The following is a 15,149-nucleotide window of genomic DNA, read 5'->3' on the forward strand; positions in this document are numbered from 1 at the left end:
AAGGAGCAGAACCAGGAGAACTTTATGCACAGCAACAACCACAGTGTGTGAGAGTTTTTTCTGGTAGACTTAGATTTTTGTAATAACACAAGAACTTCTGAAAAAAAAAAAATACCAATGGTGGACCTCAAGGCAAAATGCCTTCCACACTCAGAGAGAGAAATATGGAAGTCACTCACATAATGTAGCAGATCATGTTTGTGTATGTGTACCTGTTTGTGTATCATGTTCTGATTTGTTATACGGATTCTTTCATTTATCTTAGTCTGACTACATAGCATGACTATAGTGAAAATATACTCAGTAGGAAAGTATATGTAGAATCTATACAGAATTGTATGCAGTCGTGGGGAGGGAGGGAGGTAAAGCAGGGTGGGTGGGGAGGGATAAAATCGCAATTGTATGGCAGTGATTGTTAAACATTAAAAAAATAATAAAAAAAATAATAAAAAAATAATAAAAAAAAAAAAAGACTTTAAATTCACTAGAGAGACCATCTAGGATTTGTTGCCTTGATTTGGGGCTGGATGATTTGTACATTAATCAATAGATGGGGTCAAAGTTGTTGAGTCTGATGATTATTGGTAGGTCTTCAGGCACATTTTTAAAAAAAATTCATTTCTTTAAATATTTCTCAATTACATGAACAAATTAACAAATTTGACAATTTTAACTTCAGAATTCTCTTCTTCCCTTCCACCTCTCACCCCTCTTTAAGAAGGCAAGAGATGTAATTTCAATTATATTATGAGGTATAGATGCAAATTTTACAGGCAAAGCATATTTCCATATTAAGAAATTTTTCCTGAATTAATTCTCCTATCCCATCCTAAAAATCTTTGTTTAGTCATTATAGAGAAATCTTTACCTAATTCTTAAGCAAAGCAGTCATCAATGAGATCTCATTATTCTTGCAATAGATCACCTCAGAGAGCTAAATAACTGCAGCAGTTCTTTAATGACTATTTCTTCCTCTATAACATTCCATATAGATGAGTTGTTTCTATGTTGGTTTCCCACTGCTCAAGATAGCAGATCCTCTCCTCTTAGTATCTCTAGAATTAACTACTAAATGTGAACAATTAATATATCACATTTTTTTAAAAGTACCCCAAGGTTGACACTCTTCTCTTATGGCATGGAACTGATCTCAGTCTTAGAGGTTGACTATATAGCTCTATGATGGAATATGAAGGGCTTAACCTCTTTCGTCAGATACCTGCTGCAATATATTCTCTGTCATAACTCCAGAACAAAAATGGTGTCAAGATCCATGTCAACTATACTAGGGATAATACTCTATTCCTTGGTCATTTGCCAAATAAACTACATCATTAGTGTAACTGTCAGAGGTTCAATCAATCATTCAACAAGCATTTATTAAGAAACTACTATTGACCAATCATTGTGCTAGGTGCAGGGGATAAAAAGAATGGCAAAAATAATCCCTGGACACAAATAACATATTCTAATAGGGAATATAATATGTAATTGAATAGGTACCTGCATTATGCATACAGAGTTAATGTCAATGCACCAACATGTCAGTTATGTTCTATTGAGTATTCCTTTGGTGTAAGAACTGGACCAGATGGCTATTGAGGTCCTTTTAACTCGCATCATATGTGATCCTACATATCTTTGCAATAGAAAAAAGACTTTAGTATTTGTAGGGCCACCACAAAATCTCTTACAAAAATGTTGAATTTGAGCTGCCTTGGAGGAAGCCAGGTATTCAAAGAGGCAGAGTTAAGGAAAAAGGATGTTCTAGCTTTAGAGAACAATATCAGCTTCTTCTAGCCCACAGCCAGCCAATGTACTTTCATCAGCCCATCCTCTCATTTCCATTGTGCTTTTTCCACCTCAGTGTTTTTTCCTCACCTATAACTTCCTCATGCCCTAAGTCCGTACAACGCTAGCCCAAGATGAGGTTATCATATAGATATCTTTGTGGAAACAAAGGATGTATTTTTTTGGCAACTTTTGGTCCTGGCAATCACAGAGCCAGAAATGGGCTAACTTTCATTGGTAGGGGCTGTTAGTACAGGTCAATCTATGATGAGAATTATTCCTATAACTCTAACATTCCAGCATTCACAGTAAGATGGGAAGCAGGGGTGAAGAATTTTATAGCTGACAAGTCAGAGAAAAGAAATCTGAAAATGATAGCCATGATAATAGCCACATTTTTATAGCATGCTGCCACTAATTACTATAATTACTTTAAAAATGGATCATACTCTATGGATCATTTTATGTTTCCATTATAATTATGCTCATTCGAGTTATGAACAAGAACTTTGGTATCTAATAGAGTCTGAGCAAAAATACAACTATTCTTCTGTTGACCTTTTCAAAATTTCCTGCTTTTATTATTTGAAACTAGGTGACAGAGGCAAGAATGTTTTGCTCATATTAGTACAATGCAGAAGGAGATGGAAAATATGTACACTGCTCTCTGATTACTGTCTTCCAATCCTGTATTATCTTTGAAATCTAATGTAATCCCCAATATTTTTAAAAGAAAAAAAAGATTGCTAAGAAGATGCAAATGGAGTTCATTTAGGATACAAATCTGAACCAATGTCACCAAAACTTAAAACCCATCATAAATGAATGAAAGAAAAAAAATATGAGCTTACTTTGTAGAAAGTACTTTGCCATGGGGATAAACGTTGTAAAGCCAGAAAGTCCCTACTCTTAGGGAGTTTACATTCTTTTTTATGGAAACAAATGTCAATTTCAAATCACATGGAAAGAACTCATGTTTCTTATGGTGCAAAGACAAAATAATATGCTAATGCATCTCTAATATTATTTTCACTGATATAATCATATCCATTCATGACAAGACTTTGGTGGAAATAATTTTCTCTTCAGTGAAGAGACAGAGTCTATATAGATCATTGAGAGGCAATTTCCAGGGCATTTATCTACAAAAGTCAGTTTCTTGGATTATGGCTTCAGAAACTGAAGCATTATTAGAGATTAAGGTAATGGTAGAGATATTTGGAGTTATCTTGGTCTCAGGGTCCTAGATGTTTTTTTTTTAATATTTTTCCCAAGAAGATGTTGTGGTGACATAACTTGTAGAGTATATACCACCTTTCTTCAGGTGCCTTACTGTTTCAGACAGGTTGACTTGTCAGTGGCAATTGCTTGGCACTTGGCCAGTGTGATTAGCCCCATCTTAATACATTAGTCCCTCAGACTATTATTGTGGGAGATATATGGAAATTAGAACTATCATCTGCGAGTCCCCGTTATTTCAATGGCTTACAGGCACATTTGTCAGTCATGGCTGTTGGTCAGCACTGGTATTATTAGTGGCAAAGATGGGAGGTTTATTCTCTAAGAAGTCTGTTACACTTAATGATGGCTATTGGAATTAAACTGGAAACAGGAACTATCACATTCATGGAGCACTAGCATTGTCTGGGCTACTGGGCTCAGGGACCTGGGCTGCTTCCCTGATATTTTGATGAGTAGTAATGATTGAAGCTGCAGTAGTAGTTTGACTCCTCTATCTCTCCTTCAGGGTGTTTTATTACTTCAACTGAAGTCAATTCCATGTACAGGAAACAACATGAACTAAGACACAGTGACAGGGGAAGGTAGGACAAGAAAGTAGGAAAAAACATTAGGGAATAGCAAGTGGTCTTCTTTAGTGACAGCACAAGTGTATGCTGGGAATACTGTGAAATGTGCGATGGAAATATTGTAAAGTACAGCAGAAAGATTGAAAATGGATCATGGAGGACTATGAAGGTAGGATAAGGGAGGGGCTGCATTATTCAATAGAAAATGGGGTCCCAAAAAAGGCTTTTGAACCAAGGGAAGTTACATTCTTTAGAATAACCATGGAGGCAAGGAAACATTTTAGATACTTTGGTGATGATGTAAACATACCTTTAGATGGAAATAAATCAACCAATCTTCATGTCACTTAATGTATCTCATTAGTGATTTTTGCTTTACTCATTTCACTTTTTCAGATCTTTTTTTAAATCTGACAGAGCCATTAGAGGAATAGCCCAACTTTTTTCTAATAGATGCTAATCACAGACACAGTGATAATGACACCAGGTGAAAACTGTAGTGCAAGCACAGCTGGTTAGTGAAATTTAATATTGTAGTATAAAGCAAAATTTTCCCCTATGGAAGTCATCATCTGAATGCAGCAAAGCAGAATGAATATTTAGGAAGCTTTATTCTCTGGAATAGAAACAAATATATGGAAAAGATGATCAAATCCCAAGAATCCCAACAGAATGAAAATTAGAATAAGAGAGCTGTGAGTCTGGACATCAGTACATGTACTGAGTTTTTGATCTACCTCCTGCCTGCAATAGCAGCAGAGTCAGATCCCCCAGTATGGCCAATTGGAAAGCCTACATCAACAAATTCATGGTGGGTCTTGTCACGATGCAGCCATTGTAGACATAACGACTTTCACTGGTCTTCTGGGCTCAGGAAAACCTTAAACAAAGTAGTTGAGTTAGGTGTACTGTCTGGGAAATATCATTCTTCATAAATGAGGTGATATTTGGAGGGCAGAAATATTCAGGGATTGGCTGCTGCCAGATGGAGAGTAAACCATGGTCCTTCCTATGAAGAGCAACGGCCATGATCTCACCTTCAATCTCTCCTGTCACCATGACACTAATCCTGCTGTTGACAAGGAAAGGTATCCATTTATAGATTACCAACAAGAAGTGTTATGAAATGGCCTCCCACTTTTAGTACTCTCAGTATGAACCCTCCCTGCCTTTCTCCTTTTCCAAAGCTTCTGAACAATATCCTCACCATCAATTTTTAGGCCACTCTTTCATCCATTTCTTGCTCCCAAAACTACAGCTGGTAGTAGAGCAGGCTGGATGTACAAGTGTTCCCCATTTTCTTCCTTTTAAACTTCTTTCCAGGGAGGAGTTGGGGGAATCTACATACATATGTACATATCTATGTATTCATATGTGTGTATTTAAACGTTTTGTTTTGTTTTGTTTGTGCTTCCCTATACACACACCAGGAAACAAAGTGGAAAATGAATAAAAATATATTAAAAAATGAAAATAAGAAATTTGACCATAAGCTGTGCAAAAATTCATACCCTATTTGACTAGGAATGGAGCAGGCTGTACTAATATTTTTTAATAGCGATAGTCATGTTTCAGAAGTAATAACATAATTGAGATGCAAAGGATCAGTATTGAATGCTAGTTCTGCTACTTATAAGCTGTGTTGTAATGGGAATGTCACTGCTCCTCTTTGGGCTTCAAATTCTTCATTTATAAAATGAAGATATTGGACTTCAGGGTCTCTAATGTCATGCCTAAGTCAAAAGAGTAATATTATATCATTTCTAAAAAGAAACTAATGATCTATTTTACATTACATTATATTAAATTTACATTATTAGCACTCTCAGGTCTAAACTTGACTTTTTTTTTTATTAATTTTTAACATTTATTGTCACACAATTTTGGGTAACAAATTTTCTCCCCTTTCATCCCCTCCCCCCCCCAAACCCGAGCTTTCTAATTGCCCCTGTGACCTATCTGCTCTCTCCTCTATCCTCCCTCCCTGCCATTGTCTCCGTCTTCTCTTTTGTCCTGTAGGACCAGATAGCTTTCTTGACCCCTTAACCTGTATTTCTTGTTACCCAGTGGTAAGAACATTACATTTGGTCCTAACACTTTGAGTTCTAACCTCCTTAGCTCCCTCCCTCTCCACCCCTTCCCCTTGAAAGACAGGCAATTCAATATAGGCCATATCTGTTTAGTTTTGCAAATGATTTCCATACTAGTTGTGTTGTATAGGACTAATTATATTTCCCTCCATCCTATCCTGTCCCCCTTTACTTCTATTTTCTTATGGTCCTTTCCCTCCCCATGAGTGTCGACCTCGTATTGCATTCTCCTCCCCATGCCTTCCCCTCCATCCTCTCCCCCACCCTGCTTGTGCCCCTGTCCCCCACTCTCCTGTATTATGAGATAGGTTTTCCTATCAAAATGAGTGTGCATTATATTCTTTCCTTTAGTGGAATGTGATGAGAGTAGACCTCATGTTTTTCTCTTGCCTCCCCTCTTTATCCCACGACTAATAAGTCTTTTGCTTGCCTCTTTTATGAGAGATAATTTGTCCCATATAACTTCTCCCTTTCTCCTCCCAATATTTCTCTCTCACTGCTTGATTTCATTTTTTTTTTAATATATGATCCCATCCTCTTCAATTCACTCTGTGCACTCTGTCTCTATGTATGTGTGCGTGTGTGCATGTGTGTGTGTGTGTACTCCCACCCAGTGCCCAGATAATGAAATGTTTCAAGAGTTATAAATATTGTCTTTCCATGTAGGAATGTAAACAGTTCAACTTTAGTAAGTCCCTTATGATTTCTCTTTGCTGTTCGCCTTTTCATGGTTCTCTTCATTCTTGTGTTAGAAAGTCAAATTTTCTTTCCAGCTCTGGTCTTTTCATTAGGAAAATTTGAAAGTCTTCTATTTCATTGAAAGACAATTTTTTCTCCTGAAGTATTATACTCAGTTTTGCTGGGTAGGTGATTCTTGGCTTCAGTCCTAGTTCCTTTGACTTCTGGAATATCCTATTCCATTCCCTTCTATCCCTCAATGTAGAGGGTGCCAGATTTTGTGCTATCTTGATTGTATTTCCACAATACTTGAATTGTTTCTTTCTAGCTGCTTGCAATATTTTCTCTTTCACCTGGGAATTCTGGAATTTGGCCACAATGCTCCTAGGAGTTTCTCTTTTTGGATCTCTTTCATGCGGTGTTCTGCGGATTCCTTGAATATTTATTTTGCCTTCTGGTTCTAGAATCTCAGGGCAGTTTTCCTTGATAATTTCATGGAAGATGATGTCTAGGCTCTTCTTTTGATCATGGTTTTCAGGTAGTCCCAGAATTTTTACATTGTCTCTCCTGATTCTATTTTCCAGGTCAGTTGTTTTTCCAATAAGATATTTCACACTATCTTCCATTTTTTGAATCTGCGCGGTATGTTCTGAGATATCTGTCTTTCTCGAAAAGTCCTTAGCATCCATCCATACCATTCCAGTTTTGAAAGATCTATTTTCTTCAGTGAGCTTTTGAATCTCCTTTTCCATTTGGTTAATTCTGCTTTTGATAGCATCCTTCTCCTCATTGGCCCCTTGCACCTCCCTTGCCAGCTGAGTTAGGCTAGTTCTCAAGGTGCCAATTTCTTCAAGATTTTTTTGGTTCTCCTTTAGCAGGGAGCTGATCTGCTTTTCATGCTTCTCCCTCATCCCTCTCATTTCCCTTCCCTGTCTTTCCTCCACCTCTCTAACTTGATTTTCAAAATTCCTCTTGAGCTCTTCCATGGCCCGAGCCCATTGGGTGGGCTGGGACACAGAATCCTCGATTTCTGTGTCTTTGCCTGATGGCAAGCATTGTTCCTCCCCATCAGAAAGGAAGGGAGGAAGTGTCTTTTCTCCGGTAAAGTACCCTTCAATAGTTTTATTTCTTTTGCCTTTTCTTGGCATTTTCTCCAACCAGTGGCCTGACCTCTGAATGTTCTCCTCACACCCACCTCGCCTCCTGGTCCTCCCAGCCAGCGTTTGGGGACTGAGATTCAAATGCTGCTTCCCGCCTTAGGATTTTTGGCGGGTTCAGGGCTGCTATTCAGTGTGAGAATTAAGTTCAGGTGGTCAGGGGCAGGGCCGCCTCTCAGGCATAGTTCCCTCTGGGGGTTTATTCACAGACCTTCCACAATGGATCCAGGCTCCTGCCCATTTGGGGAGCCCCCGTCCGCAGCCGCCTCTCAGCCCCCACCTCCCGGGGGGGGGGCCCGAGCCTTGGGGGCACCTCACTCCCCTCTCAACCCGCCAAAGAGACTCTCTCACCCACCCCTGTCAGTCACCTGTTGGTGGGGGGGCCCATGCTGCTGCTGAAGACCCCGCCTCCAGAGCCCTCTCAGATCTGTGCCTCTCGGATCCGTGGCCGCCGCCGCTGCCGCAGGTCCGGGCTGGGCTCTGCGTCTGCAGCGCGACGCACCTTTTGCGAGAGGTTTGCAGGTCCCTTTGTGGGTGGGGGGACCCGCGTGGCCGCTGGAGATCCCATCCCCGTAGCCCTCTCGGATCTCCTCCCCTCAGTGTCAGGGGCCGTGGCAAGGCCGCACTCCGCTCCCCTTCCCAGCGCCCAGTCCGTGGTGTGAAGGACCCCCCGCGAGAGGTCCGCAGGTCTCTCTGGAGCAGGAATCTCCCTCGCTCCAATACTCCGTGGTCTCTGGGTGCAGAATTCGCCCTGGCTTGGTCCCCTCTAGCCGTTCTGTGGTTTGTGTGTTCGGAGCTATGTGTATGTGTGTCTTTCTACTTCACCATCTTCAAAACAAGCCTAAACTTGACTTTTAAGGGAAGCACCAACCAAAGCTATTTGAGGAAAAATACCCATGTTAGTATACTAATAATTTTTCTATTAATCAGTGTCATTTGCACTCTTATTTTTTCTCCCTTCAAGGAAAAAAAGTAAGAGGATATAAACTTTGATAGTTATCAACAGTGTTGTTCAAGATTAGTAGCTAAAATCAGATTTTGAGTTATTGTGAACCATATCAAGTGCATACTGTAAAAGTGGTTTAGGCAAACAGAAGATTCAGTCTTATTTCGGGAAGTGTTTTCTTCTGATGCCTGTCAGCAGACTCTCTGATATCAAAAGCTGGTGTTGGAGGGATTCAAATAAACATTATATTTTACTATAAAATCAATCCCTAAGTGCAATCTGGCTAAAGCTAAGGATGAATATGACCAATACTTAGAATAAACCAATCTAGGCCAGAAAAAATGTGTGTATACACACATACACACGTGTACATACACACATGGATATATACATATATACGTGAAAGTATGCTATATATAGCTATGAGTGTGTTACACACATACATTAAAAAGACAGAAGCATAGCAGTGGCAGAGACTGACAGGACAATCACCTAGTTCTAATTACCCACAATTCTAACCTTGGAGTCACAGGACATAAGTTCCAATCATCACCCTAACACTTTTTCTTTGTATGACTATAGAAAAGTCACTTGACCTTTCTAAACCTTAGTTTCTTATTTGTAAATGAGGGAATTAGATTGGTGACCTCAAAGGTGTTTTCTAGGTCTAGATTTAGTTTCCTAAATTTTTTACGTATGTGTGCATGTGTGAGTGTGAGAGACAGGCAAAAACAGAGATGACAGAAACAGAGTCTAAGAGACAAAGTGAGAGACAGAGAGATGGAGACGGAGAAAGCCATAAGGAATAAGAAACTGCCAAACAACTGAAAGGCTGAGGTAGCAATAGTTCAAATTTCAATCTTCATCTGATGCTCAAGGGCATAAACAATTTGACATGACTATATCTTTCTATTTATTGTATACTCTTGCCTTCCATATTCTGTATCCTCCAGTAAATTTGTACTACTCAACCTCCTTCTCATATGGCTTGTACTTTCACAACTGTGTTCTTGTTCACAACGCCCCCTATTCCCAACATGTCATATCATTTCCCTTTATCTTGCCTCAGTGTCTTCATTCTTTAAAGACAAATTAAATGATCACTTTCTTTAGGAAGTCTGCCATGGTTCTGTAATTAATTTTGATTATACATGTGAGGTCATGAAAAACCTATTTCCATATTAGTCATATTGCAAAAGAAAACGCAAATAAATAAAACAATAAATTAAAGTTTTAAAAAAAGGATGCTTCAATCTATATTCAGGGTTTATAAGTTCTCTCTCTGTTGGTGAATAGCATTTTCCATCTTGAGTCCTCTGGAATAATCTTGGATCATTGTCTTCATCACAGCTGATCATCCTAACAGCTGTTACTCTGTACAATGATTGCTTGGTTCTGCTTCACTTTGCTTTGTGTGAGTTCCTAGAAGTCTTTCTAGGTTTTTTTTTTTTTTTCTGAAACCATCATGTTTTCATTTTTTATAGCACAATAGTACCTTATCACAATCATGTGCTACAATTTTTTCAGCCATTTCCCAATTGATGGGCATCTCCTCAGCTTCCAATTCCTTGCTGCTACAAAGTTACTATAAATGTGTTTGATGGTTTGTTTGTTTTTGTGTTTTGGTTTTTCTCTTTGTTTTTCTCTCTTTGAGATACAGACCAAGTAGTGGTTTTCTAGAATCAAAGAGTATGCACAGTTTTATAACCTTTGGGCAGAGTTTTAAATTATTCTCTAGTCTACAAATTCACCAACTGAGTATCAGTGTCCCAATTTTTCCTTCATCCCCTCCAGCATTTGCCTTTTTTTTGATTCCTTTAATCTTAGTCAATCTGATACATGGGAAGTGGTAATAGACTTATTTTACTTTGCATTTCTCTGATTTGTAGTGATTTAGAGTATTGTTTCATGTATTATTGAAAGCTTTGATTTCTCCTGAAGAGTGCATATTCATATTCTTTGACTATTTGTCAACTGGGGAATGGCTTCTATTTTTTAAAATAAATTTGACTCAGTTCCTTATATATTTAAGAAATGAAATCTTTATAAGAGAAACTTTCTATAAAAATTCAGTTCCTTTTAAATTCGGTGAAGTTGGTTCTCTTTATGTACAATCTATCTTTTTGTCTCTTGAGGACCCCATGAGGTAGGTAGGTCAGATATTTTCATCATTGCTTTTTAAATGAGGAAACTGGGTCTCAGAAGAGGTAAATGATTTCCCTTGGTTGTATAGCTAACACATGTTGAAGGGCTCAATATTCAAATCTATATCTTTTAACTTGGAGTACTGCCCTCTCACTGTTATATCAAATTACCTCACAGATAAAGGAAAACCTCAAGAATCAAACCTTATTGTGAAGTGAAAAACTTACTTTCCTGGTTCAATTTCAGCAGAAGCAAAGCTGTCTTTTGGAGACAATCATTCAATAATTGATGCTTTGCCTTTGCATCATCCAAGCCACTATAACTGTGGAAAGGAACAAGGATGAATGAGAGTATGATTCCTGCCTTTTTAAAGGGCATAGATTGCTTGTGTTGGCCATGTGCCCTTTGCTATAAGTTGCGATTGTTTGTCAGGTATTTCTAATCAAACTCAGAATTGAAGTATAGATATAATATATAGTAAGACTAGGGGTTAATAAAATCTCTATATAATAAAATGATTCCATCCCATTGAGCTGCAGATCCAAGTCCTCAAGCTTGATTTGAAAGCCTGGGCAAGCAATCATATAAGATGGCAGCAGACCCATGGGGTTTCTTGCAACACTCTCATTAAAGTCCAATAGCTTCATTGATTCTCAAAGAGGGGAGTCCACTTGACAGGGTGAGAACCAGGGCTCAACCCTTTGATGCTAAAGCTGAGTTCACTGATGCCTGTCCTACCAAATTCCTTTTAAAGAAACAAGTCTTCAGAATGAAGAATGCCTGACAGGTGTTCCTGGGGATGCATTGTTAGAAATTTGCTGAGTTGATATCATTTGGCCAGCAATTACTTTGCAGATATGAAATGCAAACAGCACAATTAAAAAAAGTCAATTTGTTAAACTATTTGTATTCTGTCCTGAGCATATCTATTTGCATTAAAAGTACTTCTGTATGCAAATGAGGATTCATTTTAAAATGTGTTCAACATGACAGAACTTGAAACAAATGTTGTCTCCAGCAGAAACATGCTATCTGTCATCCATCCATCTATCTATCTATCTCTCTCTCTCTCTCTTTCTCTCTCTCTCTCTCTCTATCTATCTATCTATCTATCTATCTATCTATCTATCATCTATCATCTATCTTTCTAGGGTTTGTATCTGTATAGTTTGAGTGTGTGTGTATGTACACACACAAACATACACACACATACATATATAAAATACACACATATATCTTTCTTGTTCTCTCTCCATAAATACACACACATACATACACATGTATATATGTTTGTATGTATATATATGCACAGATACACATAGATAGATCTATTACTCTACCTATGGTGTTTGTCTATATCTATATATAGACATATGCATCTGATGGTAGAATTTATTTTATTTTAATATGCTCATTTGTTAAAAGTTATGTGTGTGTATCTGCATTTCTCTTTACCCTAAACCTATCCCCTCTCTGTCATTAAGTGGATCAAGTTTCATCAGTCCTTAGGAATCATGAATAGTGCTTATATTTAGCATATTCTTACATCTTCAAGTGCTGCTTGTCTTTAAGTTTTGTTAGTGCATAAATTTTTCTCCTAGTTCTACTTATTTCATTATTAATTGGTTTATAAAAGTCTACAAGATTGATTATCTTTATGATATTAAGGATAGAGCATAAATTAGTCTTCAGGTTTTCCTTATTTCTCTCTGTACTAGTTCACTTAATTCAAGTCTTAATGTGTCACTTTGAGATCTATCTCTTTATTTTTTACTGTATAATAGTATTCTATCACATTCATATCCCACAACTTATTCAGCCATTTGTGTATGTGTGTGTGTGTGTGTGTGTGTGTGTGTGCATGCATGAATGCACAGGTGTATGTTTGCTACCGCAAAGAAGCTATTATGAATATTTTTGTGTAGATAATGACATTTTCTGTGATCACTTCTGGATAAAAGACTAGCAGTGGTACAGTTAGGTCAAAGGGACCCAGCTGTAGCTTTCTGTTTATAATTATTTTTCTGTATATCTTGGGTATACTTTGCAAAAGGATCACATCCATTCTCAAGTCTGCCATAGTGAATCAATGTGTCTGTTTTCTCACAATCCCTCTAACATTTATCATTCCTCCTTTTCTTCAACCTTGCTAATCTGTTGGTTATGAGATAGAATCTAATAGTTTCTATAATTTGCATAAGCAAAATTATCCTCAGAGCCCCGCTATTTGAGCTCACTGCTGAACCTGTCTTTAAAGATGAACATGAGCTATGTCTTCTCATTACCTCAGGGAAGGATTATGGACTGTGTCCTTAGGACAGAGGCTACTAGTCATTTTTTTGGCTATAGCTGGTTAAATGAATATTTTCTTGAAATGCATTCGTATGAAAAGTGCTTCGTAGGTTTCAGTGACACATTTCATGTGCACCATGTTGTAGTAAATACTGCACTGAGAAGCCAATGAGAATTCTCACTGTCAAAATACATATAACTTTACAGGACTTTCCAGATCTTGACTTTGGGATAAAGGGGATTGGTTGACATTTTATTGGACCACAACCACACACAACAAATCATCTTCCATCTAATTGATGAGAACTGTCATACCTATATTGTGTGGGGCACAATCTGAATGGTGGGCATTGGACCTTGGCTTGTTTCCTCCTTTATCTTTCTCCCTATTTAATTGCACAGATATAGCTTTGGTCTATCTAAACCTCCACTTTGGTTGATCTCCAGCTTAATTCCTTTCTCTCATTCTCTTGGTTTTGGACTCTTATTGCTTCTGAATCTCTATTTTTATCCCCTGTCCTGTCCTGATGTCTTCATTTCTCCCTATAGGATAGGCTTCAAATAAGGACCTCTTAGCAGGGTCCTGGTCCCTTCCTGTTAAGACTGTATTTGGATCACGGCATTTAACCCTTGTCTATGTGCCACATAGGTAGTATTTGGGAAGTAGTATATGAAGACATAATCCACTTGGGAATCTATCATACTAGGATGTTTCATATTATGTTGGTATAATCACTATTAATGATACCTTAGGTTTCTAAAGGGCTTTAAGGTAAAGAAAGAACTTAGAATCTTGGGAAACATTTGTGACCAGTTTTCCCGGTATTTTAGATTTGTACGGTGATAAATTGTGCATTTACTGAAAAACAACTTCAGCTGAGACACATTTCCATTGTGATTTTGGCTATTGCTATCTCATATAGTCTACTAAGCTCTTTTAAACACATTGATTCTCTGAGTGCTTGTTCTATTTCCCAAGGGTTTTACACCTTTGTGGTGTACTTAGTTACGTATGATTCACTCACTGTCTCAGTCCATGCCCACACTGATTTAAGATGCCCTTTATATCAGCACAGAGCTCACTTTTAGAAAGCACCTTTTTGAGAGTGTTTTAAATTCAGGCAACTCTACATCCAGTCTCAGAAAACATATAATTCATCTGAGGCACGAGGCTTAAGGGAATAAAAATCTTTTTTACATATCAGCAGGAACATTAAACTCAACTACAGCAATTTTTCCTTGTTCTGGAAAGGCTTTAGAGTTGATGACATTACTTTGTCCCAATTATCACTCAGATTACAATACATTTATGCTCTGTATGTAGAATACATATTGCACATATTAGGATATGTAGATTTACAAGTACGTATGCCATGAACAGATAATGTAGACAATAAAATGCTCCTAGAATTGAGTTGGAGGAAGGAGTTGGGTTGAATCAAATTTGAAATAAATAGTATGGCGCTGTCAGATCTCAATTTAATTCTTTTCACAAAATAAAAGATATTAAGTGGTAAGGCTGAGAAGGGCTTTAAAAGTAAAATAAAGTATTTGACTTTTTATTTTTTTAGTTAAGGTGATAGGGAGCCACTAAATTTTATTGAGGTGGAGTGTAGGAGTTGACATGGTCAACCCTTTGCTTTTTAAAATTATTTTAGCAATTTAGTAAAAGATACACTAGAACAAAGAGAGAAGATATGAGGAGACAAATAAAGAAGGACTGCACTAAGGTGGGAGCTATATGAGTTGTGACAAAGGGTTATATACAAGTGATATTGTGAAGGTGTAAATGAAAAGACTTGGCATCAGGCTGATGTACAGAGTCATTGGGATAGATGAGTCAAGAATAGCACTCAAGTTGAGAGTCAGGAAGACTGGGAGGCCATTAATAGTAATAAACAAGTTAGAAAGATGAGAGAGTTTTGAGAAAAGATTACAAATTCTGTTTGGGACATGCTGACCTCATGTGTAAGACATCTAGTTTACAATGTCTAATAGGTAGTTGGTGGTTTTGGATTCGAGGTCAGGAGAAAAGATATAGCTGGATAAATGGATCTGAGCATAAATCTTCATAAAGATAATTGAATTTATGGCATCTGATAAGACTACCAAGTAAGAGAGGATTTAGTGAAAATAGAACAAAGCACAGGTCAGAACCTAGGAAGGCACTCATATTTGGTGGAAATGACCTAGAGAAAGATCAACAAAGGAGACTAAGAGTGAATGTTCAAACAAGTAGAAG

The sequence above is a fragment of the Notamacropus eugenii genome, chromosome 1 (assembly GCF_028372415.1).
Source record: "Notamacropus eugenii isolate mMacEug1 chromosome 1, mMacEug1.pri_v2, whole genome shotgun sequence".
NCBI lineage: Eukaryota > Metazoa > Chordata > Mammalia > Diprotodontia > Macropodidae > Notamacropus > Notamacropus eugenii.